This window comes from Pongo abelii, chromosome 1, assembly GCF_028885655.2.
Source record: "Pongo abelii isolate AG06213 chromosome 1, NHGRI_mPonAbe1-v2.0_pri, whole genome shotgun sequence".
Taxonomy (NCBI): Eukaryota; Metazoa; Chordata; class Mammalia; order Primates; family Hominidae; genus Pongo; species Pongo abelii.
This window is the reverse complement of record NC_071985.2, coordinates 78,630,863-78,658,862: the sequence shown is the minus strand read 5'-3', so window position 1 is coordinate 78,658,862 and position 28,000 is coordinate 78,630,863. Positions and strand designations below refer to the sequence as shown.

The 28,000-nt window shown below is 42.2% G+C and overlaps 1 non-coding gene and 1 pseudogene across 1 annotated transcript; one reads left to right on the top strand and one right to left on the bottom strand.

Moving 5' to 3' along the window:
* Positions 1–28,000, top strand: part of LOC100442697 (ganglioside GM2 activator-like) — an 89,769-nt pseudogene that overhangs the window by 24,533 nt on the left and 37,236 nt on the right.
* On the bottom strand, positions 2,057–2,163 carry LOC112130953 (U6 spliceosomal RNA). The gene has a single exon (XR_002913119.1). It is a non-coding gene; the product is annotated as a U6 spliceosomal RNA (small nuclear RNA).

Sequence of the window (28,000 nt, the reverse complement as noted above, 5' to 3'; positions counted from 1 at the left end):
GGGCTAGATTATGATAGAAAAAAATGAAGAATACAATGCCATTTACAATAGCATAAAAAATAAAATACTTAGTCCAGATGGACATGGTGACTCATGCCTGTAATCCCAGCACTTTGGGAGGCTGAGGCAAGAAGACCATTTGAAGCCAGAAGTTCAAGACCAGCCTGGGTAATATAGCAAGAACCTTATCTCTAAAAAAATTTTAAAAATAAAAATAAATACTTAGGAATACAATTAACCAAAGAAGTGAAAGACCTGTACACTGAAAAAAACAAAACACTGATGAAATAACTGAAGATACAAATAAATGAAAAGCTACCTGTGTTCATGAATTTAAAGAGTAAATATTGTAAAAACGTCCAAACTAGTCAAAACAATCTAAAAATTCAATGCACCCCTACCAAAATTCCAATGACAAATTTCCACAGAAATAGAAAAACAATTCTAAAATTAACCACAAAAGACCCCAAGTAGCCAAAGCAACCTGGAGAAAGAAAAACAAAGCTGGAGGCATCACCCTACCTGATCTTAAAATCTACTTATGAAGCTAGAATAATCAAAACAGTATGGCACAAAAACAGACATACAAGTCAATGAAACAAAACAAAAAACCCAAAATCACAAAATTAAATCCACATGTTTATGGTCAACTGACCTTCAACAAAGTTGCTGAAATCATTCTATGAAGACAGGATAGTATCTGGTGTTGGGGAAAGTGGATATTCACATGCAGAAGAATGAAATTGGGCCCTTATTTCACACCATATTTAAAAATCAACTAAAAATGGATTGAAGACTCAAAAGTAAGAGCTGGAACTATAAAACTACTAAGAAGAAAATGAAGACCAAAATCTTGAGGGTTTTTTTGTGTTTGTTTATTTGTTTGTTTGAGACAGAATCTCACTCCATCCCCCAGGCTGGAGTGTAGTGGCATGATCTCAACTCACTCTGCCTCCCAAGTTCAAGCGATTCTTGTGCCTCAGCCTCCCAAGTAGCTGGGACTACACACCCAGCTAAATTTTGTATATTTAGTAGAGACATGGTTTTGCCATGTTGGCCAGGCTGGTCTCGAACTCCTGGCCTCAAATGATCCACCTGCCTCAGCCTCCCAAAGTGCTGGGATTACGGGTGTGAACCACCATGCCCAGGCTGTTTGTTTTAGAAACGAGGTCTCACTGCCCGGTCTGGTCTCAAACTTCCCCCAAGCGATCCTTTCACGTTGTCCTCCCACAGAGCTGGGATTACGGTGCAAGCCACTGCACTCAGCCCAAAATCTTGTTGTTTTGTTTTGTTTTTTAAAGACAGGGTCTCACTCTGTCACCCAGGCTGTAGTGCAGTGGCATGACTGTGGCTTATGGCACCCTTGAACTCCTGAGCTCAAGCAATCCTCCCACCTCAGCCTCCTGAGTAGCTAGAACTACAGGCAGGCACCACCACACCAGGCTAGTTTTTTCGAAATTTTTTGTAGAGACAGGGTCTCACTATGTTGCCCAGGTTGGTCTCAAGTGTGTGGACTAAAGTGATCCTCCTGCTTTGGCCTCCCAATGTGCTGGGATTAAAAAATCAAACTCATGGAAGCAGGGAGTAGAGTGGTAGTGTCAACAAGAAGAGTCGAGCTCTGAAAAATATTTGAAGAGATTTCTTCTAAGCCAAATTTGAGTGACCAATGGTCTCTGACAGTCCCAGGAGATCCTGAGAACATATGCCCAAGGTGGTAGGGCTACAGCTTGGTTTTATACATTTTAGGGAGACATGGAACATCAATCAATGCATGTAAGACGTACACTGCTTCAGTCTGGAAAGGCAGGACAACAAAAAGGAGGTGGGGGGCTTCCAGATCACAGGCAGATTCAAAGATTTTCTTTTTGGCAGTTGGTTGAAAGAGTTATTATCTAAAGACCTGGAATCAATAGAAAGAAATGTCTGGGTTATGGTAAGTGGTTGTGGAAACCAAGATTTTAATCACGCAGATGAAGCCTCCAGGTAGCAGGCTTCAGAGAGAATAGATTGTAAATGTTTCTTATCAGACTTAAAGACTCTGTTCTATCAGTCTTTTTTTTTTATGGAATGCTTCATGAATTTGCATGTCATCTTTGCACAGGGGCCATGCTAATCTTCTCCGTATCATTCCAAGTTTACTATACGTGCTGCCAAAGCAAGCACTATTCTATCAGTCTTAAGGGCTCTGTGTTGATGTTAATGCTGGACAGCTGTACCTGAACTCCAAAAGGGAGGAGGGCATAATGAGGTATGTCTGACCCCCACTCCCTGTTATGGCCTGAACTAGTTTTTCAGGATAACTTTGGAATGCCCTGGGCAAAGGGGAGGACCCATCAGTCAGCTAGAGGGCTTAGAATTTTATTTTTGGTATGTAGTGTTTACCAGGGCTGGGAATGGAGGTGACTGGGGAGGAGGAGGAAATGGGTAGATGTTGGTCAAAAGATACAAAGTTGAAGTTAGGAGTAATAAGTTGTGGAGATCTATTTTGCAACATGATAACTATAATTAATAATAAGGTAGAGTATATTTGAAAATTGTTAGAGAATAGATTTTAAATGTTATCTTCACACATTTAAGTATGTGGGGTGATGAATATGTCAATTAGCTTGATTTAATCATTCCACAATGTATTCATATTTCAAAACATCACATTGTACACCATAAACATATACAATTTGTCATTTGTCAATTAAAAAATGAATTACTAGCCTGGGCAAATAAGCAAGACCCTGTCTCTACAAAAAAAATAAAATAAAATAATTAGCCAGGCATAGTGGCATGTGCCTTTAGTTTCAGCTACTCAGGAGGCTGATGCAGGAGGATCCCTTGAGCTCAGGAGTTCAAGGCTGCAGTGAATTATGATCATGCCACTGCACAACAGCCTGGACAACAGACCAAGACATTGCTTCTAAAAATAATAATAATTAATCAATTTTAGAAAGGAAACAAATAAAAACAAGAATCTACTGGTAAAATGGAAAAAAAATTTACCATCCTCTTACCTAGATGACCTATGAAAGCCTTTTCACTATAGCTCTAGAGTTATATAATCAAGTTAAAAGTTGATGATTTGTGTGAGTGGCATTAGTCTGGCTCTATCACATCACTGCAACAGTGTGGCAGGCCTCCATAACAACTTTTTTAGTACTGACTGACTGGTTAAGTTAAATATTAAAAGCTAGTGCCCTTATACAAATGCTGCAATATAACAAAATTCCACCATGAGTTTTGCTTAGGCCTTTCCTAAGCCTTAAAGCATGACAAAATAATGAAAGAATTCTTAACAGGGCCCATTTAGGATTGCACAAGTTTTATTGAGGGTCTGAAGAAACTTTCCAGGCCTCCACAAACAAGTTTATTGGAAATCTGAAGGAACTCCCCAAACGTCTGTGATTTAGCAGGAGACAAGATAAGTGCAATCACCCCAGCACTTGGCACTTGGACCCATTTCAATTAAGTAAACTTACTGAGGCTCCAGAAGAAGGTATCCAGGACCCAGACCTTAGTTATAGATTAAAAGAAGTTAATCACTTACGTCTTTAGATGAATGCACACTTACATGAAAACATATAGCTTAGAAGGTATGTAAGGTCTGAAAAACTTTGTAATTTTAAGTTGGTCCAGCGATAATTTCCAGGCCTTCTCCCTGTAATCAGTTACAGAAATAAAAACTCTCTTCCTCCCTAGTTCATCTGCATCTCATTATTGCGCCATGAGAAATAGCAGCCTGGCCCTCAGTTTGATCCAGGAACAACAGGAAGCAGAAAGATTGAGTGGTTTTGTTGTGACCTATCACAAAATCAGTATCAGTACTGTGGTGGGGGTTTTTTAATTTTTTTTTTAATTTTTTCCAAGACAGGATCTCACTCCGTCGCCCAGGCTGGAGTGCAGTGGTGCAATCTCGGCTCACTGTTACAACATCTGCCTCTTGTGTTCAGGTGATTCTTGTGCCTCAGCCTCCCGAGTAGCTGGCACTACAGGCACACACCACCACACCCGGCTAATTTTTGTATTTTTAGTAGCAACACGGTTTCACCATGTTGGCCAGGCTGGTCTTGAACTCCTGGCCTCAAGTGATGCACCCTCCTCAGCCTCCCGAAGTGCTGGGATTACAGAAGTGAGCCACCACGCCGGTCCTGTGGTGGTTATTCTAACAAACCTCTATGTGTGCTTGGTGGGAGAGAATCCAGTGTAGGATTGCTCTGACAATGTAGCAATGGATTATTTTAACACTATTTCATTATTTATCTCTCCTTGGAATTAAATTTGAAGTTTCAGCAGTGGGTCTCCTTTCAATAGTTTGTTCAGATTTCAGTTCCTTTCATTCCTACTTAGAGCTTTCTGGCTATAAAGGCAAATTTCTGAGTTAGCTGAGTGACTCATTTCAGGTGCATGGAAACAAAAGCAAAACAGGAAATAATTACGATAACAAGAGCCAGAGACACACCTATAGGTGATAAGACTGGTAACAAGCCAGTGTCTTTGTAGAACACTTAATTTCTGAAAATGTTGCATAACGTTCACGCTCATCTGGTATTTTAACACAGTGTTTCACTTTGGCATGGTCTGTTCTTATGTGACTAAAGAACTGAGTCCTCTATTTGTTTGTGCTGTTTTCCATAAAAGGAAATGGGGGTGAGAAATAGTGAAATAGCTCCATCCAGATAGTTGAAGCAATATAGAGTTGCACAAAATTAAACTCACCTTAAAATAAATGGACATTGATGTTTTGGTGCTCTAAAATTGCTCCAAAACATTCTTTGTAAGTTATGCATACTGTTTAAGGGTATTTATTAGCTGTGGACCTCAGACAAGTGATTTAACCATCCTGTGCTTCTGGTTTTTTTGTTCGTTTGTTTGTTTTCCCACTCTCAGCAGAATCATGTTTCTTTATCTGTAAATTGGAGTAATAATAGTACCTTCTTCAGAAAGAGGTAATAAGGACTAAATGACTAAAGTGCTTGGAACAGTGCAGAGCAGTACATGAAGTAAGGACGTGTGTACTAGCTATTGTTGTTACTGTTGTAGAAAAAAACAGGTTCTTGTCACATGACCAGGATAATTTAGGCACAAGGACACACTGTAAGGTTAGTAGGGCAGGGTTTATTGGGTGAAAAGGGGAAAAAAAAAGGGGGGAAATGGAACTCCAGCAAACCGAGAGAGAGTCCGGCTAGCAGGTTTTCCTCCCCAAAGATTGAATCCCTGGTCACCACACAGGAACAGGAGAGGCCAGGATCCTCGCCACTGCAAATAGCGTGAACTTCCCGAGGCTCCACCCAGTCCTCCCAGTGCGCAGGTGGCCATTATTCAGAAAGAATCGGTTGGGAAAGGGCAGGCTTCATCCAGACCAGCACTCTGGTTTTTCAGCCTTCAGACTGTTTTAGGCTTGAAGGAGGGGTTTCACTGGGAGACTCTTGGCTGCCTCCTGTCTCTGTTGTTACTGTGTCCATCCTGAAGAGTCATCAATAAGACAAATGGGCAAGAGATTGTGACTTTATTTTAAAAAACGAGAGAGAGAGAGAGAGAGAAACATCTCCACTGCCGCCCCAACCCCTCCCCCCTCCAAAAAAAAACTACCAAGAGCTATGAGTAAAACTGAGACAGAACAGAGACCCCTCTTTGAGGCCTGTGGGTCCCCTCCCCTCTCCCTTAGCATGGAAATAAAGGAAAATCTTGAGTTCCTTCAAGGGAAATTCCAGGCACCTAGCTAGCCTTGAGAAGTAAATGAACAGCTTGTTACTCAGGAGGCTGAGGCAGGAGAATCGCTTGAAACTGGAAGGCAGAGGTTGCAGTGAGCCGAGATCGCACCACTGCACTCCAGCCTGGGCAACAAGAGTGAAACTCCATCTCAAAAAATAAAAATAAAAAAATAAAATAAAACAATAGCCAAGGAAGTTAGAGTCAGATGTTTTGTTCTCTATAGAAACTAAAGGTAACATCTTAACATATGTCCCTGAATTGTTGGAGACCCAGATCCCCACCAAATGGATCTGCTGGCACATAGAGCTCAACTAAGGGGGAACCAAGGACTGAACTCTGATGGCTGTTCTGAATCTCTTCCTGAGGGGTCTGAAGGAGGTCACACCCACAAGTCAGAGGTAACATTCTTTTCTGCTGGTATCAAATTTTTGTGCAAAGCTTAACCTCTTTAACCAATCGCAAATCAGAAAGTCTTTGAATCCAGTCTGGATGTGGTGTGTCATGCCTGTAATCCCAGTGCTTTAGGAAGCCAAAGCCGGAGATCGATTGGAGCCAGGAGATCAAGACCAGCCTGATAAACATAGCAAGACTCCGTCTCTACAGAAAATTTAAAAATTAGCCAGGCATGGTCGTGCATGCTTGTAGTCTCAGCTACTTGGGAATCTAAAGGAGGAAGGATCAGGCCTGGCACAGTGGCTCAAGCCTGTAATCCCAGCAGTTTGGAGGGCTGAGGCAGGCCGATCACCAAAGGTCGGAGTTTGAGACCACCCTGGCCAACATGGTGAAACTCCATATCTACTAAAAATACAAAAATTCCGGGCATAGTGGCAGGCATCTGTAATCCCAGCTACTAGGGAGGCTGAGGCAGGAGAATTGCTTGAACCCAGGAGGCAGAGGTTGCAGTGAGCTGAGATTGCGCCATTGCACTCCAGCCTGGGCGACAAGAGTGAAACTCCATCTCAAAAAAATAAATAAAAATAAAAAATAAGGTGGGAGGATCACTTGAGCCCAGGAGTTCAAGATTACAGTGAGCTATGATCACACCACTACACTCCAGCCTGAGCAACAAAGCAAGACCCTGCCTCAAAAACATAACAAAACCAAAAAACCTGCCCATACAGGATGTTAGTGACGCATTGTTAGGGACCATAGGTTTTTAGGCTCCCATGCAATAGAAATTGACAGGAGGCCAAGAGAGTTTCCCAGACACAGCTTTGTTAGGGACTTATGCTCAAACACAAGGGAAACAGCACTAGAGTGAGGAGTTCTCCAGCTGGTTCCCCAAGGACAGGTCATTTTGGTGTTTTAAGAAGGGTGACGTGAATAAGCACGAGGTACACAAACGTCATTACATGCGTGGGGTAGAGCACAGGGTGCACAGACACAGTGCGAAATCATTTTAGTACATATATCACATGATAAAAAAATGGCAAATAAGCCCTTCCCTGGGTGGAGATTTTAGTGTTATAATGAGGCAACTCTATAGGGTAAAGATCATCATTCTTCTGGTCTTGTATGTGTGTGGATGATAGAGTTGACTTCCTTGAGTAAGACTTAGGGTGGGATGCTGCTTGTCTTAGTTTCTTCAAAGTCCGGAGATCAGTGGGTATGCTGCCTTGACTAAGATGGTGGGATGCTGCTTATCTTAGTTTCTTCAAGGTCCCCGGGTCAGCAGGTAGGACAGAAAAAGAGGAAAATTATGTATTAATGGGGGTGGAGGGACCAAGCCCTGTCCCTACTCTGTCTCAATATTAGTACAAGTGCAAGGCCGTCTTTGCATTAAGCCTTCTGTTAAGATCCTAAGGAGCCCTAATGGGGCAGAGAGAAGGTAAATTTGGCTGGGATTCCAGAATGGGTCAAGTAAATTGCTGAAGTGAGCAGGGAGAGACATATTTTGGGAAATCTTAGAACTTTAGGGGACAGTGAAAGAGGGGAGGTATTGAAGTTTCTTCTTTCCTCTCTCTCCTTACCCCTGAATTACAGAGGATGGGAAAAAAGTTGGTTATAAAAAATCTTGAGCTGCTTTACCCCCAGCCTGCCAGAGTAATCATTTTAAAATGTAAAGTCTTAAACTCCCCTTTTTAAAACCCTTTAAAGCATTCCCATTTCACCCAAAACATTGATCATTATTTTGGATTGAATTAATGGGAGAGGGAGTCCCACATGATGAATAAATGGAGTCCTTAGAGAGAGATTTATGAGAACACTGCTGGCAGGAAGGATAAACCCTTGCTCACAAGTTACAGTCTGGGATTTTCTTATTCTTTCCTCTCAAAGCCCTCACGTTTTCTCCTCCTTGCCTATTCCCCATTCCCAGAGGAACTTGATCCCCTCAGGACAAACCTGGATAGGGCCTCTGTTGAGTCAGTTCCAGCCTCTCCTCTTTATGACCTCAAGAAGCAAGTGAAAACCTGTCTCCCAAATCAGAGTGCCTTACATACCTGAAGGCTCGCCTAGGGCAGGACATGCACAGATAGGATCTCTTATTGTTCAAGCACAGACAAAGCAACATAGCCCAGCAGTCAGGAGCACAGTCTTCACAGATGGATAGAGCAGAGTTGGAATCTTAATCTGGCCACTTCCGAGCTGTTAATAAACTTTTCAAAATATCAGTTTCTCGTCTGTAAAATGATGACAGGAGAACCTACCTGAGGGTTGTCAGGATACTTAAATGTGATGCCTGGCACCTAGTAAGTACTCAATAAATACTGACTATTGTTAGTACTAAAATCATAATCTACAAGCTAGATACATAACTTTCTCTCTCCCCTCTCACATGCAAGAGAGTGGAGCACAAATGTTCTATTGTTCTACTAGCCATGATAAAATTCAAGCTAGTTACAATATTTTAACAATAACCATAGTTCCCTTCCTTTCTTCTAACTTCTGATGGTGTAACACAGCAGTCCCCAACCTTTTTGGCACTGGGGACCAGTTTCATGGAAGACAATATTTCCTCGGCTGGTGCTGGGGCTGGGGGTGTAGTAATATAGGCATGAGCTGGGTAGGAAGAATCAATATCGTGAAAATGGCCATACTGCCCAAGGTAATTTATAGACTCAATGCCATCCCCATCAAGCTACCAATGACTTTCTTCACAGAATTGGAAAAAACTACTTTAAAGTTCATATGGAACCAAAAAAGAGCCCGCATCGCCAAGTCAATCCTAAGCCAAAAGAACAAAGCTGGAGGCATCACGCTACCTGACTTCAAACTATACTACAAGGCTACAGCAACCAAAACAGCATGGTACTGGTACCAAAACAGAGATATAGATCAATGGAACAGAACAGAGCCCTCAGAAATAACGCCACATATCTACAACTATCTGATCTTTGACAAACCTGAGAAAAACAAGCAATGGGGAAATGATTCCCTATTTAATAAATGGTGCTGGGAAAACTGGCTAGCCATACGTAGAAAGCTGAAACTGGATCCCTTCCTTACACCTTATACAAAAATTAATTCAAGATGGATTAAAGACTTAAACGTTAGACCTAAAACCATAAAAACCCTAGAAGAAAACCTAGGCATTACCATTCAGGACATAGGCATGGGCAAGGACTTCATGTCTAAAACACCAAAAGCAATGGCAACAAAAGCCAAAATTGACAAATGGGATCTAATTAAACTAAAGAGCTTCTGCACAGCAAAAGAAACTACCATCAGAGTGAACAGGCAACCTACAAAATGGGAGAAAATTTTCGCAACCTACTCATCTGACAAAGGGCTAACATCCAGAATCTACAATGAACCCAAACAAATTTACAAGAAAAAAACAAACAACCCCATCAAAAAATGGGCAAAGGATATGAACAGACACTTCTCAAAAGAAGACATTTATGCAGCCAAAAGACACATGAAAAAATGCTCATCATCACTGGCCATCAGAGAAATGCAAATCAAAACCACAATGAGATACCATCTCACACCAATTAGAATGGCAATCATTAAAAAGTCAGGAAACAACAGGTGCTGGAGAGGATATGGAGAAATAGGAACACTTTTACACTGTTGGTGGGATTGTAAACTAGTTCAACCATTGTGGAAGTCAGTGTGGTGATTCCTCAGGGATCTAGAACTAGAAATACCATCTGACCCAGCCATCCCATTACTGGGTATATACCCAAAGGACTATAAATCATTCTGCTATAAAGACACATGCACACATATGTTTATTGCAGCACTATTCACAATAGCAAAGACTTGGAACAAACCCAAATGTCCAACAATGATAGACTAGATTAAGAAAATGTGGCACATATACACCATGGAATACTATGCAGCCATAAAAAAATGATGAGTTCATGTCCTTTGTAGGGACATGGATGAAAATGGAAATCATCATTCTCAGTAAACTATAGCAAGGACAAAAAACCAAACACCGCATGTTCTCACTCATGAGAATTGAACAATGAGAACACATGGACACAGGAAGGGGAACATCACACTCAGGACTGTTGTGGGGTGGGGGGAGGGGGGAGGGATAGCATTAGGAGATATACCTAATGCTAAATGGCAAGTTAATGGGTGCAGCACACCAGCATGGCACATGTATACATATGTAACTAACCTGCACATTGTGCACATGTACCCTAAAACTTAAAGTATAATAATAATAAAAAATAAAAAATAAATAAATAAATATATAAGCATGAGCAGGGCAGGAGAGGGCTCTCCCTGACCCACTAGGAATGTCAGGTGATGGTTCAGCAATTATCACATTGCTTCGCTAAAAACGATAATTAGGCAGCCAGGAGAGACAATCCCCTGATGGTCCACACCTGTTAACATTAAAAGTGTTAATTGAATGCAGACCCCATGGAGAAGCAGTTTCTCGGGCATGCGTGTTAAGAGACAAAATGGCAGGCTAGATGTGGTGGCTCGTGCCTGTAATCCCAGCACTTGGGAGGCCGAGGCAGGTGGATCACAAGGTCAGGAGTTAGAGATCAGCCTGGTCAATATGGTGAAACCCCATCTCTACTAAAAAATACAAAAATTAGCTGGTCGTGGTGGCACTGCACCTGTAGTCCCAGCTACTCAGGAGGCTGAGGCAGGAGAATCGCTTGAACCCAGGAGGCAGAGGTTGCAGTGAGCTGAGATCCTGCCACTGCACTCCAGCCTGGGCAACAAAGAGAGACCCTGTCTCAAAAAAAAAAAAAAAGAGAGAGACAAAATGGCAAAGTATGATGTTCCAGGGACAAATGCCACCGAAAAAAGGAAAAAAACCTCAGATGCGCATGTGTATAGCTCCCTAAGCACACTGTGTGTGCTCAGTCCCAAAGAGTAAGGAAAGCACTGCACATGCAGAAAGCCCACCCTGAGGGAAGAATCTTGGGAAAGAGGCAAGCCTATAAAAATCCTAGGATCATGGTTAAATGGGGACTTGATATTCTTTTTCTCTCTTTGACCTTCAGGCACCCACTTGGATCTCTTCCAAGGGTTCTTTTCTTTATTTCCTGCCTTAAAGCCTTTTTAAATAAACCCATTCCTGCTCTGGAACTTGCCTCGGTCTCTTTTTCTGCTTTATGCCCCTTCATTGAGTTCTTCCTTCTGAGGAGGCAAGGAATAAAGTTGCTGCAGACCTGTATGGATAGCTGCTGGTAACTCAGGGTAACTCCTATCTCTTCCACTGCTAACAAGGAGAGGGGGTGCGCAGAAATGGTTTCAGGATGAAACTGTTCCACCTCCGATCATCAGGCATTAGATTCTCATAAGGAGTGCACAACCTAGATCCCCTGCATGTGCAGTTCACAACAGGGTTTGTGCTCCTATGAGAATCTGAGGCTGCCACTGATCTGAGAGGAGGCAGAGCTCAGGCAGTAATGCTCACTTGCCAGCTGTTCACCTCTTGTGGTGCAGCCCGGTTCCTAACAGGCTGCAGACTAGTACTGGTCTGCAACTCGGGGGTTGGGAACCCCTAGTGTCACAGTTTATTTCCCCTGGGCCAGGACAGCCTGTGGATGCAGCTAGGAGGACAGGGTTTCTGTTGTTTCTACCAACTCCAGCCCCTGCCCCACACCCACTATATCCACATTCTGGGTACTTCTAACTTAGATCTTGTTTTCTCCTCAAAGAAAGGAGAATCTTTAAGGGGTGGGGTAGCTCACAGATACTTGGGTATCCTCCCAAACTTGTCTTTCAACTTCCCAGTCACTACATATTGCTGCAACCTCCTGACCCATCTGCACAATCCCATCATCACTCACCCCAGCCTCACCATACTGCTTCACAGCATCCTGGCTTCTTGCAAGCAGCCCTACCCAGGTAGATCTGCTTCTTTCTTTTATTATTATTTTTTAATTCCATTTTTTCTTTCTAATAAACCTTTTGCGCTCCTAAGATCTGCTTCCTTACAATCTGTTTCTGTCATTGCTGCTGGTACCCAGCAGCCAGCTTGCCTTGCCCCCATTTTTTAGGCAAAGCCTGAGCTGTTTCTCAGAGTTCTCAGAAGTCCCAGCCTGTTAACCAGCCCCAATGTGCAATAAGAAATACTGCTTTTTGGCCAGGCATGATGGCTCGTGCCCATATTTCCCAACAACTGAGGAGTCTGAGGCAGGATGATTACTTGAGTCCAGGAGTTCAAGACTAGTCTGGGCAACATAGTGAGACCCAACCTCTAAAAAAAAAGAAAAGAAAAGAAATACAGTTATGATGTTAGTTGTGGGCTTGTAATAAATTTTTTTCTTATTTTTATTTTTTTAAAAAAGAAAAGCAATACAGTTGTCTCTGGTTATCCATGGGTAATTGGTTTCAGGACCCAATAGTGGATACTAAAGCCAGCAGATGCTCAAGACTCTTACATAAAATGGCATAGTATTTGGATATAACCTACACACATCCTCCCCAGAGGATGTGTATACTGTATATTCTTTTTCCCCAGAAACAGCCAGGAAGAACTTCCGTACACTTTAAATCATACCTAGATTACTTATAACACCCAATACAAGTAAATGCTATGTAAATAGTTGTTATACTGCATTGTTTAGGGATAATAACAAGAAAAAAAAGTCTGTACATGTTTGGTACAGACACAAATTTCTCTGGAGTATTTTTGATCAGTGGTTGGTTGAATCTATGGATGCGGAACTCATGAATACAAAAGGCCAACTGTCTATTGTTTTTGGCTTTCATTCCAGCTTCCTGACACAGAGCTCCTAAATTATTCTAGTTTCCTTAGTGTTAAGGGTGACAAAAGCATCTTTTGTTATAATATTTGTCTTTTGTACAGAGCTCCTAAAACTCTTGGAATTTTCTAAGTGATAGAAGTTTATTTTGTTACTCTTAATAAGCCCTTTAGCTCACAGCTGAGTTTGTGCTAATGAGGTGACCTTAGGGTGGAGCCCCTAGATAGCCTCAGGATGGGGTCAGTCACTGGAAAGACCAAGTGAGATGCGATAAGCTTCCAGTTTGCTGGACACTTGGAAGTACTGGGAAGGAGGGTGTTGTGCCAGAGAAGTGATGGAAGATCCACAACCTCATGCTTTATCCTATCCGTCTCTTCATCTGGCTGTTCATCTGTATGCTTTATATTATCCCTTATAATTGGAAAATGTAAGTAAAGTATTTCCCTGAGTTCTGTGAGCCACCCTACTGAATTAATGGAATCCAAGGAAAGGAGATATGGGAACCCCGATTGATTGATTGAGATAGGGTTTGGCTCTGTTGCCCAGGCTGGAGGGCAGTGGTGCTATCTCAGCTCACTGCAGCCTCAACCTCCTGGGCTCAAGCAGTTCTCCCACCTCAGCCTCTGGAGTACCTAGGTATACAGGTATGGGCCACCACACCCAGAAATTTTATTTTATTTTATTTTTTTTGTTGTTGTTGTTGTAGAGATGTGGTCTCACAAAAGACCTGTTGCCCTATTGCCCAGGCTGGTCTTGAACTGCTGGGTTCAGGTAATCCTCCCACTTAGGCCTCCAAATGTGCTGGGATTACAGGCATGAGCCACCATGCCCAGCTAGAACCTCGAACCATAGCCAGTCAGTCAGAAGCACAGGTAACAATCTGGGACTTGCAATTGACATCTGAAGGGGGGACAGTCTTGTGGCACTGACCCCTTAACCTGTGGGATCTGACACTAATTCCAGGCAGATAACATCAGGATTGAATCAAATTAGAGGACACATAGTTGGTGTCTTCTGGAGAATTGTTTGGTGTATGCAGAATGTTGGGACAACTAAGTTCCTCTTCAAAGCCTCAACTTCCTGGTCATAAGCTGTAAAAGTTTTAAATCAACTCTACCCCCTTCTTCCCCCCTTTTTCTTTTCACAAATCGTGCATTTACCTTATTTGAGAAGGTTTAAGTCTCAACCAGTCGGGATCAGCTTAGATTGTGCATCCAATCCCAGCCAATAGGAGAAGGACACAGAAACAGGAACTGCGTTAGGGTTAAAAGCTCCTTCCCTCCTTTGTTCAGTGTGCTCTTGTGAATGCATCAGGCGCAAGCAGCACCCTTCTGCAGAAGTGAAGCTGCCTTGCTGAGAAATTTTCTGTCTAAGTGCTGGTTTCTTTTGGCTACGCCAAGCACTTGTTTCTAACACAGAAAATCTCCACATAGCTGGTCACAGAACTGTTTTGTGATATGTGAGAGTAAAGAGGTAAAGCAGTTTGTTTTTGACTTTATACCCAGAGAATCCATTTCCTTCCCTCTTCCTGAGATCCCAAGAAACCCACACTAAATCTTCTTGGCCCCTCCTCATGCAACCTTGTGGTAAACAACATTTCTCCCTCCTTCAGTTGATCTTCCAGCCTCCAGGGACAGATGCATTCCCAAGTAGCATCAGCAACTCTCCTCTGGGGATCTTGCTAAAACTGTAATAATCACAATCCTTTATTAGTCTATTTCCTTAACCCATACATAACATTCTACATTTAGCCCCTTTTCTCCAGAAATGTAGTCACCCTTGTGATTTTGTAAATTTAGTAAGTTTACTGAAAAACTGGAGAGGGATTATAGCACACACAGTAGTTTTCCTACATTTGGTACCTCTACCCTCTCTCACCTCTGGCTCCACACTGCTGTCACTGAGAAACCTCTCCAAGTAATGGGCCTTTTAGGAGGTACACACTGAGGGGGAAGAGAACTTCCCCTAGGTTGACTTGCCTTTGTAAAAGGAAAATAAATCTTGGGGCCCCAAAATCACTAAGCTAAAGGGAAAAGTCAAGCTGGGAACTGCTTAGGGCAAACCTGCCTCCCATTCTATTCAAAGTCACCCCTCTGCTCACTGAGATAAATGCACATCTAATTGCCTCCTTTGGAGAGGCTAATAAGAAACTCAAAAGAATGTAACCATTTGTCTCTTATCTACCTATGACCTGGAAGCTCCCTCCCCACTTCAAGTTGTCCCGCCTTTGCTTCGCGTTGTCCTGCCCCTCTGGACCAAACCGTTGTTCATCTTATATATGTTGATTGATGTCTCATGTCTTCCTAAAACGTATAAAATCAAGCTGTATAAAATCACCTTGGGCACATGTAGTCAGGACAGCCTGAGGCTGTATCATGGGTGCGGGTCCTCAACCATGGCAAAATAAACTTTCTAAATTAACTGAGTCCTGTCTCAGGTATTTGGGGTTCACACCTTCTCCAGTGCCACTGAAATTATGATGATTAAAACATCCTCAGAACTGTGCAGATATATGTTCTGTATTCCCCTCTCTTAACCACTTGAGCACTGCCTTGAGATACAGTGTGAATTCTGTTTACCTCCTTTTCTTGCTCTAGAAAGAGCTTTCTGGGTCTTCTGGATCTATTTCTATTTCTTTATTACCTCTTACCACTAGCAACTTTTACTTTCCAATTTCAATTTTTTTCTTTTTCTTTGGCCGAGGCCAGTCTTGTAGCATAGCTAACTGAGGGGGCGGGGGGCAGGGTTGTCATCCTAAAATAAGGATAAAATGGAGCTAAAGTTTTTCACAAACTTTATATTAGTTTATAATTTATCTTATTTGCCTAACCATATAAAGGTAAATTCAGTTAAACGTATGTTTAGCAAATACTTAACACACAGACACATACACAGCACTATACCAAGCACATTGAGGGATATGTTGGGGGTCAGAAAACGATTCCCCAAAATATGGACTTTGGCTTGCTGAGCGCTTTTGAAAATTGAAAGGCCTCAGTGAAACAGGATAGTTTCCTTGACCCCTTTGCAGGACTCGTGAAGGGGGTGGCTCATTTACTCAGCCCACAGCTCTCAACCCCTCGTGGGAGGGGGAGCAGGCAGGTGGGCAGGTGCAGGGGCCAAGGTAAGTGCTTCCGGGAGCCGACAGGAGCAGAACTCCATGTGGCCCCTGGCAGCATCTTGGGGGTACCTGAAACCCCTAGAGCCCCAGAGAGTGCGTGTGACAGTGTGCTCTTTTAACTTTGCTGTCTACAAATGGCTTAAGTGCTTAACAGCTCAGTGTGACAGCTCTCTGTATACCAAGCTCTTGTTCGGCATGCAGAAGAATCAAGTCACATGAACGAATTGAAGATGGTAAATGTGGGGGATTTTATTGCCTATGAAAGTGACTCTCAGCAGGATGGGCAGCTAGAAAGGGGATGGAATGAGAAGGATGGAGTGGGAAGGTAGTCTTCCCTTGGAGTTCGGCCAGCTCAGTTCCATCCCCGGCCAAATTCTTCCCCAAAGTCCTGCTGTCAAGTTGTCCCTCTGAAGTCAAGCTGCTTCTCTCCAATGTCCAGCTGCTTCTTCTCTTCCCTCCTTCTCTGCTGTTCCACTGTGCTGCTCTGCCAGTGGAGCCTGGAGTTTTTATGGGTACAAGATCAGGGGCGGGGCAAGCCAAAAAGCAACATTCAAGTGGGAAAACGAGAATGCATGTTCTCACTTTGGGCCGAAGTTCCAGGCTTGAGGGTGGGGCCCTCTCTGGGGCTGCCGTCTTCTATCCAGTATTTCCCTGCCTCCTATCCATTTCATCAGAATAGGTCTCAGAACCAAAATCTCTCTCTGACTTTTCCCTGACCCCTGGTCTCTCTAATCCTCTTTTCCAAGCCACCAGAAGAGACTCTCTCGGGAATTTCCTTATCTGATTAAGAAAGCATCTTTCCAAAAGAAATGCAATTGTTTTAAGACTCTTTCCCTAGAAAATCTCATCAAATAACCAGGAAAGATCAACCACCGAGAGTAGAAGAGACCAGGAGTCTTCATCATGTCCAGACAGAATTTTCATTTATTTTTCTGAGGGCAGCTTCAAGAGATTACCTGAGGGGCTTCATCTACATAATAATAAAAAACCTTTGTTATGCCTCTCAACTTTGGAGTTACTCCCAGTCAGCTCCCAAAGAGAAACATAGTCTGAGCATTGGGCCTATTCATTCCTCCATCCCTCCCCTCACCCCATGAAACAGGGTACAAAAGCTTCTGTACCATTGAGTTTTTGGGTGATCACCCTGTGATTCTCCCCCTGTGCCCAGCACATTAATAGATTGTGTGTGCCTTTTCTCCTATTAATCTACATTTTGTCAGTTGCTTTTCAGAAAACTTCTTGGTATTTTTTTCTTTTTCTGTCTTTCTCTCTCTCTCTTTCCTTCTTTCTTTCTTTTCTTTCCTTTTTTGACAGGGTCTCACTCTGCTTCCCAGGCTGGATAGCAGTGGCTTGAATTCAGCTCACTGCAACCTCCATCAGTTCCCCCACCTCAGCCTCCCTAGTAGCTGGGACTATAGGCATTGTGCCTCCATACTTGGCTAATTTTTTTAAATTTTTGTAGAGATGATGTCTCACTACATTGCCCAGGCTGTCCTCAAACTCCTGGCCTTAAGTGATCCTCCTGCCTTGGCCTCCCAAAGTGCCCAGCTTCAGAGAAACTTCAAAGGGCTAAGGGCAGGTTTTCTCTTGGTCCCTACAGATACAAATGCAAATGTGACTGAGGCTGTGGCCTCATAGAGCTGATGGTCTGATAGAAAAAAAAAAGACACAGAAAACTAGAAAACTCAGAAATCCATGGCAAGTAATCTTAGAGAGGGACTAGGGGCAGAGGGGATAAGGCTGTCTGGAATGTCCCACAGGAGAAACAGAGAAGGTCTTTGAGGTCAAAGTATCATTTTATCTGGGCTCCTAAGGTAAAATTTAAACCACAAAAACTCTGAGCATTTTGCAGGTGCAAGGCTCAACATCAGCAATATCGTTCAGGCCTAATATTGCTTTTGATAATAGGTGATTAATTCAGTCTAGGAAATCCCTAGTGATAACACCTCAGAAGTCTGAGAACAGGTTTTATGAATTGAGAAGGCACATAGGACTCAAATCCATGCAGAGGCCGGGTGCAGTGGCTCACACCTGTAATCCCAGCACTTTGGGAGGCCGAGGTGGGTGGATCACTTGAGGTCAGGAATTTGAGACCAGCCTGACCAACATGGTGAAACCCCATCTCTACTAAAAATACAAATTAGCCAGGCATGGTGGCACATGCCTGTAATCCCAGCTACTTGGGAGGCTGAGACATGAGAATCGCTTGAACCCAGGAGGCAGAGGTTGCAGTGAGCCGAGATCGCGCCACTGCACTCCAGCCAGGGCGACAGAGCGAGACCCTGTCAAAAAAAAAAAAAAAAAATCCATGCAGAGCAATATATATTTCTATTCTCTCCTATTTGACTATTCAGATGAGTCAAGAAAAGAAGTGTTAAGACTGCTGACCATTCTGTACTCCAAATTTGCTCTCTAAGGATTATAGTCTGGAAAGTTAATGATCAGTTTATTCAACATGATTCAGACTTGGGGAACGCAGATCACACCGCCTCAACTCACAAAACAGGTGACCTCATCACGTTCTCTCCAAGTCCCTGATGTACAAAAGCATAGAAACCATGCATCTTAGGCTTCCCAAAGCAGTCCCAGTTTTATATAATCTTCCTCTTTTGGATGAAAACAAAAATATGTAACCAAATGTAACTTATTTCTTGCAGACTTGATATATATATATAAATTCAAAATTAAAGAAAAATATATTGTGTCAGATTGTCAATCCTGATTTTGGGTACCATATCTACAAGAAATGATGTTGATTTCTCACTCTAGGGAAGAGTGAATCAGGGCCTGAGGAACAGGGAAACAATTAAATGTGAAAGATTGCTGTCTATAAAAGAGTATATTGATATTCATACAAGCACTTACTGATGATTTAGTAGATTGAAGAAAATCCTAAGTAATGAGGGGAGATATTATGCCTTTGAATAAAATAGGCTCTCTGGCACCTGAGAGCTTATAAAGTAGTAGGGAAGACAGTTTACACAAACATCTTTAATATAAAAGAGAGCTTGAGAAATGCTACAATTAAAGTGCCAAGTATTGTATTGTGAGTAATTAGGGAGGGCAGTGTTTGTTTCAGTTCATTCTCCATACTGCCACCAAAATGAACTTTCTTTCTTTCTTTTCTTTATTGAGACAGAGTCTTGCTCTGTCACCCAGACCGTAGTGGGGTAGCAAGATCTCAGCTCACTGCAGCCTAGACCTCCCAGGCTCAAGGGATTCTCATGCCTCAGCCTTCTGAGTAGCTGGGATTACAGGCATGTGGCATCATGCCTGGCTGATTTTTGTATTTTTAGTAGAGACAACGTTTCATCATGTTGCCCAGGCTGGTCTCGAACTCCTGGCCTCAAGTGATCTGTCTGCCTCAGCCTCCGAAAGCACTGGGATTATAGGCAGTGCTATAATGGGCCACCATGGGCCACCATGTCCAGCTAAAATAAACTTTCTTAAATGGTAACTTTGGGCCGGGCACAGTGGCTCAGACTTGTAATCCCAGAACTTTAGAAGGCTGAGGCGGGTGGATCACTTGAGGCAGGGAGTTCGAGACCAACCTGGTCAACAGATGAAACTCCATCTCTACTAAAAATACAAAAATTGGCCGGGCATGGTGGCATACGCCTGTGTTCCCAGTTACTCCAGAGGCTGAGGAACGAGAATTGCTTGAACCTAGGAGGTGGAGGTTACAGTTAGCCGAGATTATGCCACTGCACTCCAGTCTGGGTGATACAGAAAGACTCTGTCTCAAAAAAAAAAAAAAAAGTAATTTCATCATGTCATTTCCTGGCTTAAAAATTCTCAGTGACTCACCAGAAGCCTCATGAAAAAAGACCAAATTCGGCTTTTAGAGCACCTGTCTCATTTCTGAACTCTTCCAGCCATAAGCCATTCCACCCCAACATTTTAAACAAATTTGTAAATATGCCCATTCCCTTAAAACTCTAGATATCTACACTTTCATTTTGCTTACAATCTCCCATTTCCTCTTCCTGAACTCTCAGCACCTCCATTCTACCCAGCTTGGCCTAAATCCAAATCATCTCTTAAGTTTCAATGAAGACCTCAATCAGGAAGCTTTCCTTTATCTCAAATGGGGTGTGCACTCCTCCCATTAACTCACACATATCCCTCCACTACACTTTTAATTCTACATTGTTCTGTCTGCTGTTTTTCACAGTACAGGCAAATAATATAAAATGATATTAAAAAGTAAATTTTGCCAAGAACAGTGGCTCACACCTGTAATCTCAACACTCTTGGAGACCGAGGCAGGCAGATTGCATGGCCAAAGCCCGTCCTGTCTCTACAAAAAATACAAAAATTAGCCAGGTGTGGTGGTGCACACCTGTTGTCTCAGCTATTCCAGAGGCTAAGGCAAGAGGATGGTTTGAGCCTGGGAGGTCAAGGCTGCAGTGAGCCGAGATCGTGCCACTGCACTCCAGCCTGGGTGACAAAGTGAGACCCTGTCTCAAAAATTAATAAATGAACAAATAAGTAAATTTTAACAGAAAAAAAAGTTAATATTACATCGTGTTCATTTATCATACTCTTACACTAAACTTTTTACATACACAAAGACAGCAATCCTGTATTAATTCATTTCTGTGTTCATTAAGTATCTTACATTGCCTGAAACATAACTAGTTATTTAATAATCATTTGTCAATTGAGTAATTAGGGAAATTCTTCACTATGAAATCTTCACTTACCAGGCTTCAGCCTGCATCAGCCTAAAACTCCTACGAGATAAGGCCCACAACTCGCAATCTAAGTCCTTTAACTGCACCAGCCTCAGCATCCAGACCTCACCATCTGACTCCATCTTGAGACTTAGGGCCATCCCACATGGGGCCATTATAATTGTTCAACCACACTAGATATCACAGAGTTGGCATAAATGACCAGGAACAAAAATACATTTTTCCCAATACCCTCATTCCCATATTGCTTTATTATTCCTTCCCTCCTATACCTGTACCCTCTTAGCATCCCAAACTCATAGAATACTACCTCAATTCCTAGTCATGATTAAGACTCAGCTTTGGCTCAAGAACATTTCCCCTATAGTCTCGTTAATGTTTTTTTCCCCATCCTATATACCTAAAGCTGGGTAAGTGAGGTTAAGATTTTCCTCACTCCTAATAGAACTTCCAGGCCTTCACTCTCCTTGAAGTGTCACTGTCCTTTTGAGAGTTATTCTTTCTCTGACATCTGAATATTTTACATGCTTGCATTCTTGGAATACTTGGTAGTTTTCAATGTCCAGTGGATAATGCTTCTAACACTTTAGCTTCCTAGTTTCTTGATGCCTGCAACTTCAATAATTACTATTTCTCCTTCATTCAGCTACTCATTCTTGTGATCATTTCTGAACCTTGTCATCATCTGGAATTACTTTATTAATCCATTAATTATATTCCAAACTATAATAACTCATCCTCTGACAAGGACTCTCATCTTTCAAGCACCCACTAGACAGTCCTTTTGACTCTCACAAGACTGTTCTTCTACTTCTTATTCTTTCATTTCTCCCAATCTTCTCCCAACCTCTTTTCCTTCTGAACACAGGATACTCTTATGTAGTGGATCATATGCACAATTTTTTCATGAACAGCCTTGATTCCAAGGCATACCTATCTTTAAGTTCTGGGTCAATTCTACAATTGCCTTCTCTACTCTTACATTGGGACAATAAGCACAATTGAATAAAATGACAATCATTATGCAAATGTACCACTAAAAATTAACAACCCTCAACCTCAATGAGGTCTTTTAGCAATTTCTCCTATTCCACTTTAAAGATTAATCTAAACCTTAGCCAATTTTATCAACTCCCCTCTCTTTTCACTTCTATCAAGTGACCTTCATCAAATTTCAACCAAGTCACATACCTATAATTTTACCTAGATTCTCCCTAATTCTCACCAACTTATCTCCAGTTTTAGAGAATAAGATATTCCTCTTTCTTAACTGCATTCCCTATTGCTCCACAAAGAATTCTGCCCCTTCACTTAGCTATCTCTTTCCTGCATTACTAATTTCTCCATCTCAACTACCCTCATTACCTTAGCCCAGGGAGATGTCAAACTTTTTCTGTGAAGTACCACATAGTTAATATTTTAGGCTTTGTAGGTGTGTCAGGTTGTTTTTACTATAAAGAAATTTTTGCCACTATAAAGAAATTGTTTTGTCACTATAAAGAAATTCTGGAGGCTGGGTAACTTATAAATAAAAGAGCTTTAATTGGCTCACAGTTCTGCAGGCTGTACAACAAGCGTCGTGCTTCTGGTAAAGCCTCAGGGAGCTCTTACTTATGGTGGGAGGCAAAGCTGGAGCAGGCATGTCACATGGAGAGAGTGGCAGCAAGAGAGTGAACAGGGAGGCATCACACTTTTTTATTTTATTTATTTATTTATTTGGAGACAGGGTCTCACTCTGTCACCAAGGCTGGAATACAGTGGTGCCATCAGGGCTCACTGCAGCCTCAACTTCCTGTGCTCAAGCAATCCTTCTACCTCTCTGAGTAGCTGGAACTACAGGCTTGAGCCACCACATGTAGCAAATGTTTTTGATTTTTTTGTAGAGATGGGGTCTCACCATATTGCCCCAGGTTAGTCTCAAACTTTTAGGCTGAAGCAATCCTTCCACCTCAGCCTCCCAAAGTGCTAGGATTATAGGCAGGAGCCATTGTGCCCAGCCTGTCACACTCTTTTAAACAACCACACTTTTTTTTTTTTTTGAGACAAGATGGAGTCCTGCTCTGTCACCCAGGCTGGAGTGATCCCAGGCATGATCACGATCTCGGTTCACTACAACCTCCATCTCCCAGGTTTAAGCAATTCTCCTACCTCATCCTCCTGAGTAGCTGGGATTACAGGCACATGCCACCATGCCTGGCTAATTTTTGTATTTTTAGCAGAGACAGGGTTTCACCATGTGGCCAGGCTGGTCTTGAACTCCTGACCTCAGGTGATCCACCCGCCTCAACCTCCCAAAGTGCTGGGATTACAGGCGTGAGCCACCGTGCCCGGCCTAAACAATCACATTTCAAGTGAACTGAGTAAGAGCTAACTTATCACCAAAAGGATGGTGCTAAACCATTCATGAAAGATCCTCCATTATCCAGTCACCTCCCACCAGGCCCCACCTCCAACACGGGGATTATATTTCGACATGAGATTTGGAGGGGACAAATATCTAAACTGTATTAGTAGGCCTTACTATCTCTGTCACAACTATTCAAGTCTTCTGTTACAACATGAAAACAATTGACAATATATAATAAATGTGTGGCTGTGTTCCAATAAAACTTTGTGGACAATGAAATTTTAATCTCATATTTCACATGAACAAAATATTATTTTCAAAGATGTAAAATGTAAAATCCATTCTTAGTTCAGGAGTGATACAAAAACAGGCAGTCAGCCATATTTTGCCTTCCTTGACTTAGCCTATAACAGATTCTCAGAGTGAGGTCTCAACAGCATCAGCATCATGTGGGAATGTGTTAGAAAGGCAAATTTTCCTGCCCCACCCCGGATCTAGTGAATCAGAAACTCCAGGCATGCAGCCCAGCTGACTAAGGCCTAACAAGCTCTCCTGGTGATTCTGATACAGACTCAAGTTTGAGAACTACTGTCCTCTAAACAAGTTCAAGTCTCTCCTTCAAAAAAAGGCCTCTGACTTTGCACCTCAAACTTTTTCTCATTTCATCCAAAATTCCAGAATGGTTAGTCAATTCTTGCTGGCTCCATTTTCTCAGCATAATTTACCATGAGTTTATAAAATGAAAGTAAGAATACCACCAAGTGGTTGTCAGAACTACATAAGATGATTATAGGTGGGAATTCCACATAGGAAATTCTTCATGCAGTAAAGAAAGGTGGAAAGGATTTTAACTGCACATCCCAGGGAGGAGAAATATAGAAGGAACACTGCCTGCCTCCCCATAATCCCCTCACCCACTCCTCATCATGGAAGAAGAGTGAGCTGATGTGGGAGCCCGGGAAAAGGAATGAAACCTGTTCTGCTTACAGGGGCAGCTGGAACCTACTCAGCCTCTCTGTGCAAAGTAGAAAGAGGCGCCTCCTCAGGGGAACACAGTCCTATAGAGCAAAGCTTGGTGATTGGAAGGTAACCTGTGGAAATAAGAATAAGATATAATTTATCCAAGTGGACAGAGCCCTCAGGGACACTATTGGGTCCTGTTTGCTCATCTCCTGCTAGGTTCCCTCTTTTGGTTTCTAAATTACTGTGGTCCGTTAATTTCCTAAAGTGTCTGTAAATCACCCCTCAGCCTCAATGAAACCAGCAAGTCTCTTTGATAGAAACTTTTAAACAGGTACAGTGGTCTATAGCCAGCAGGGTCCTGTACTTGCCCAAGATTGCCAGGACAATTTTCCCCAATGTTCAGTTTTTCCATCTACTGACCAATATAGCAATGGTAAAAGTATTGTGTGGAGTGTGTTGTTCGAAAATATAGGTGCTTGAATTTCCATTTTTCCTGTTCACTAAGATCACAATTGCAGTATTTAATGCAGACAGCAATCATGCCGTCATCTTTGCTTTTGGAAAAAAATGACTAACAAAGCAGCCGGAAGAATGTGCCAAGTTAGAGCTACATTTGAAGTGCTCATGGAATGTTAGAGGAAATAGGAGAATCAGAGAAGTTCTCACAAAACTGTAAGAAATATAAGCTTTTTTTTTTTTTTTTAGAGCTGGGTTCTCACTATATTGCCCAGGCTGGCCTTGAACTGCTGAGCTCAAGAGATTTTTCTGCCTTAGCCTACTGAGTATCTGATCTGGGACGACAGGTGTGCACCACCATACTCAGCTAATAAGTAGCATTTTTATGGGTGGATAAGAAGAGAAAGGAATTCCAAGTGAGGAAACAGCATGAGAAAAGTAGGGGGGGAATAATCTGGGGTAGCTGGAGCACAGAAATATTGAGAGTTGGCGTGGTTGAACTTGACAGCCAAATCCTGAATCTTTATATGTCACAGAGTCATCCCTTGGTATCCATGGGGGATTGGTTTCTGGACCTCATTTTATATGAGGGACTTGAACATCCATACCAAAATCCATTGATGTTGTTATTAGTCAGTTTTCATGTTACCAATAAAGACAAACCCAAGACTGGGTAGAAAAAGAGGTTTAATTGAACTTACAATTCAACATGGCTAGGGAGGCCTCAGAATCATGGTGGGAGGCAAAAGGCACTTCTTACATGGTGGCAGCAAGAGAAAAATGAGGAAGATGCAAAAACCATGATTAAATCATCAGCTCTCGTGAGACTTATTCACTACCATGAGAACATTATGGAATGAGGAAGATGCAAAAACCATGATAAAACCATTAGATTTCATAAGACTTATTCACTACCATGAGAACAGTATGGGGGAAACCGTCCCCATGATTCAAATTATCTCTCACCAGGTCCTTCCTGCAACACATGGGAATTACGAGAATACAATTCAAGATGAGATTTTGGTGGGGACGCAGAGCCAAACCGTATCAGTGTTCAAGTCCTTCATATAAAATGGTATAGTAGGCCAGGCACGGTGGCTCACGCCTGTAATCCTAGCACTTTGAGAGGCCGAGGCAGGTGGATCACCTGAGATCAGGAGTTCCAGACCAGCCTGACCAATACGATGAAACCCCCGTCTCTACTAAAAATACAAAAATTAGTCGGGCGTGGCGTCATTCACTTATAATCTCAGCTACTCAGGAGGCTGAGACAGGAGAATCCCTTGAACGCAGGAGGTGGAGGCTGCAGTGAGCTGAGATCGCGCCATTGCATTCCAACCTGGGCAACAAGAGCAAAACTCTGTCTCAAAATAAAATAAAATAAAATAAAATGGTATAGTATTTGCATATCCTCCTGTATACTTTAAATCATCTCGTGGTTACTTATAGTACCCAGTGCAATGTAAATAGTACGTAAATAGTTGTTACACTACATTGTCTGGGAAATAGTGGCAAGAAAAAAGTCCATACATGCTCAGTACAGACACAACCATTTTTTTCCCCTTTTTTCTTTTTTAAAAAATATTTTTGTCGCATGGTTGGTTGAATCCACAGATCTGGAATCCATAGAAACAGAGGACCAACTGTACTAAGCCCCATTAGGACACAGAAAATTTAAGTGATTCCTTTATCTTTAATGGATTAAGTAGAGTACTTGGAACTTAGCAGCAGATTATTAAATATTTGTAACATGAAAAAAATGAATGTGTGAAATTTCGTTTACTTATAATTAGTTGAGTCAAGTGGCCTAACAAACCGTAAGGAGTCCCAGCAGATGGAGGAAGCAGGAAGTCAAGCCAGAAAATTTACATGTGAGTTATTAGTTATTGCTTGATGAGCTCATCAGATGAGTCAGAAATCGTTTTCCCAATATTCCTGTAATAGACTCAGATGACAAATACAAAACTTAATTTGCTTCCAACAACTTCTTTAAAGGAAAAAAATTATGCCCAGGCACGGTAGCTCATGCCTGTAGTTCCAGCACTTTGGGAGGCCAAGGCAGGCAGATCACGAGGTCAGGAGTTTGAGACCAGCCTGGCCAACATGGTGAAACCCCATCTTTACTAAAAATACAAAAATTAGCCAGACGTGGTGGTGCTTGCCTGTAATCTCAGCTACTCAAGAGGCTTAGGCAGGAGAATCGCTTGAACCCAGTAGGCAGAGGTTGCAGTGGGAGCCAAGATTGCACCACTGCTCTCCAGCCTGGGCAACAGAGTGAGACTCTGTCTCCAAAAAAAAAAAAAAAATTGTAAAAATAAATCATGTTTATTTCAGAAAACTTGGGACATATCCTACAAATTATAATAAAGTAATAAAGACTGTTTAAATCCCTGTAATCTCATCAAGTAATAAGGTAACAGTATAACAATATTTTCTCATGTCATTAAACATTCTTTGAAAGTATGATTTAAATGTGATTTTCCGCAAATGCATACATCAATCTGTTTTCTATTTATTTAACCATTCCTCTATTAGTAGACATGTAGATAATTTCCAAATATTCATTACACCTTTGTAAATGTATCTTTATTATTATTATTACTTTTTTTTTCTGAGACAGAGTCTTGCTCTGTCACCCAGCCTGGAGTGCTGCAACCTCTGCCTCCCAGGTTCAAGTGATTCTCCTGCCTCAGCCTCCTGAGTAGCTGGACTATAGGCACCTGCCACTGCACCCGGCTAATTTTTTGTGTTTTTACTAGAGACCGTGTTTCACCATGTTAGGCGGGATGGTCTTGATCTCCTGACCTCGTGATCCACCCGCCTCGCCCTCCCAAAGTGCTGGGATTACAGGTGTGAGCCACTGCACTCAGTCATAAATGTGTCTTTAAATATAACTCTAATAATTTTCACAGTGAAGAGCCCTAAAAATACCCTTAAAACCCTATTAAAGACAAAAGGCTGCGCACGGTGGCTTGTGCCTGTAATCCCAGCACTTTGGAAGGCCGAGGCAGGCGAATCACTTGAGGCCAGGAGTTTGAGACCAGCCTGTCCAACATGAAACCCTGTCTATTCTAAAAATACAAAAAGTAGCTGGGTGTGGTGGCACATGCCTGTAATCCCAGCTACATGGGAGAGGCAGGAGAATCACTTGAACCCAGGAGGCAGTGGTTGAGTGAGCCGAGATGGTGCCACTGCACTCCAGCCTGGGTGACCGAGACCCTGTCTCAAAAATAAAAATTAAAATTTAAAAAAAAAAAAACCTCTTAAAGACAAAAGAAGTTGAAAAAGATGGCTCTACTATATGTGTAAAATAGTTTAACAGGCTGGGCGCAGTGGCTCACACCTGTAATTCCAGCACTTTGGGAGGCTGAGATGGGAGGATTGCTTGAGGCCAGGAGTTCGAGACCAGCCTGGTCAACATAGCAAGACCCCCATTTCTGTTTTAACATAATAATTTAAAAAGAAAAGAAAGGAGAAATAAAATAGCTTAACAGTAGAAATCTGTAGGCTCTTCTAAAAATATCAATGTATAACACATTTCAGTCAAAATTCCACCTGAACTTCTTTTTTTTTTTTGAGACAAAGTCTT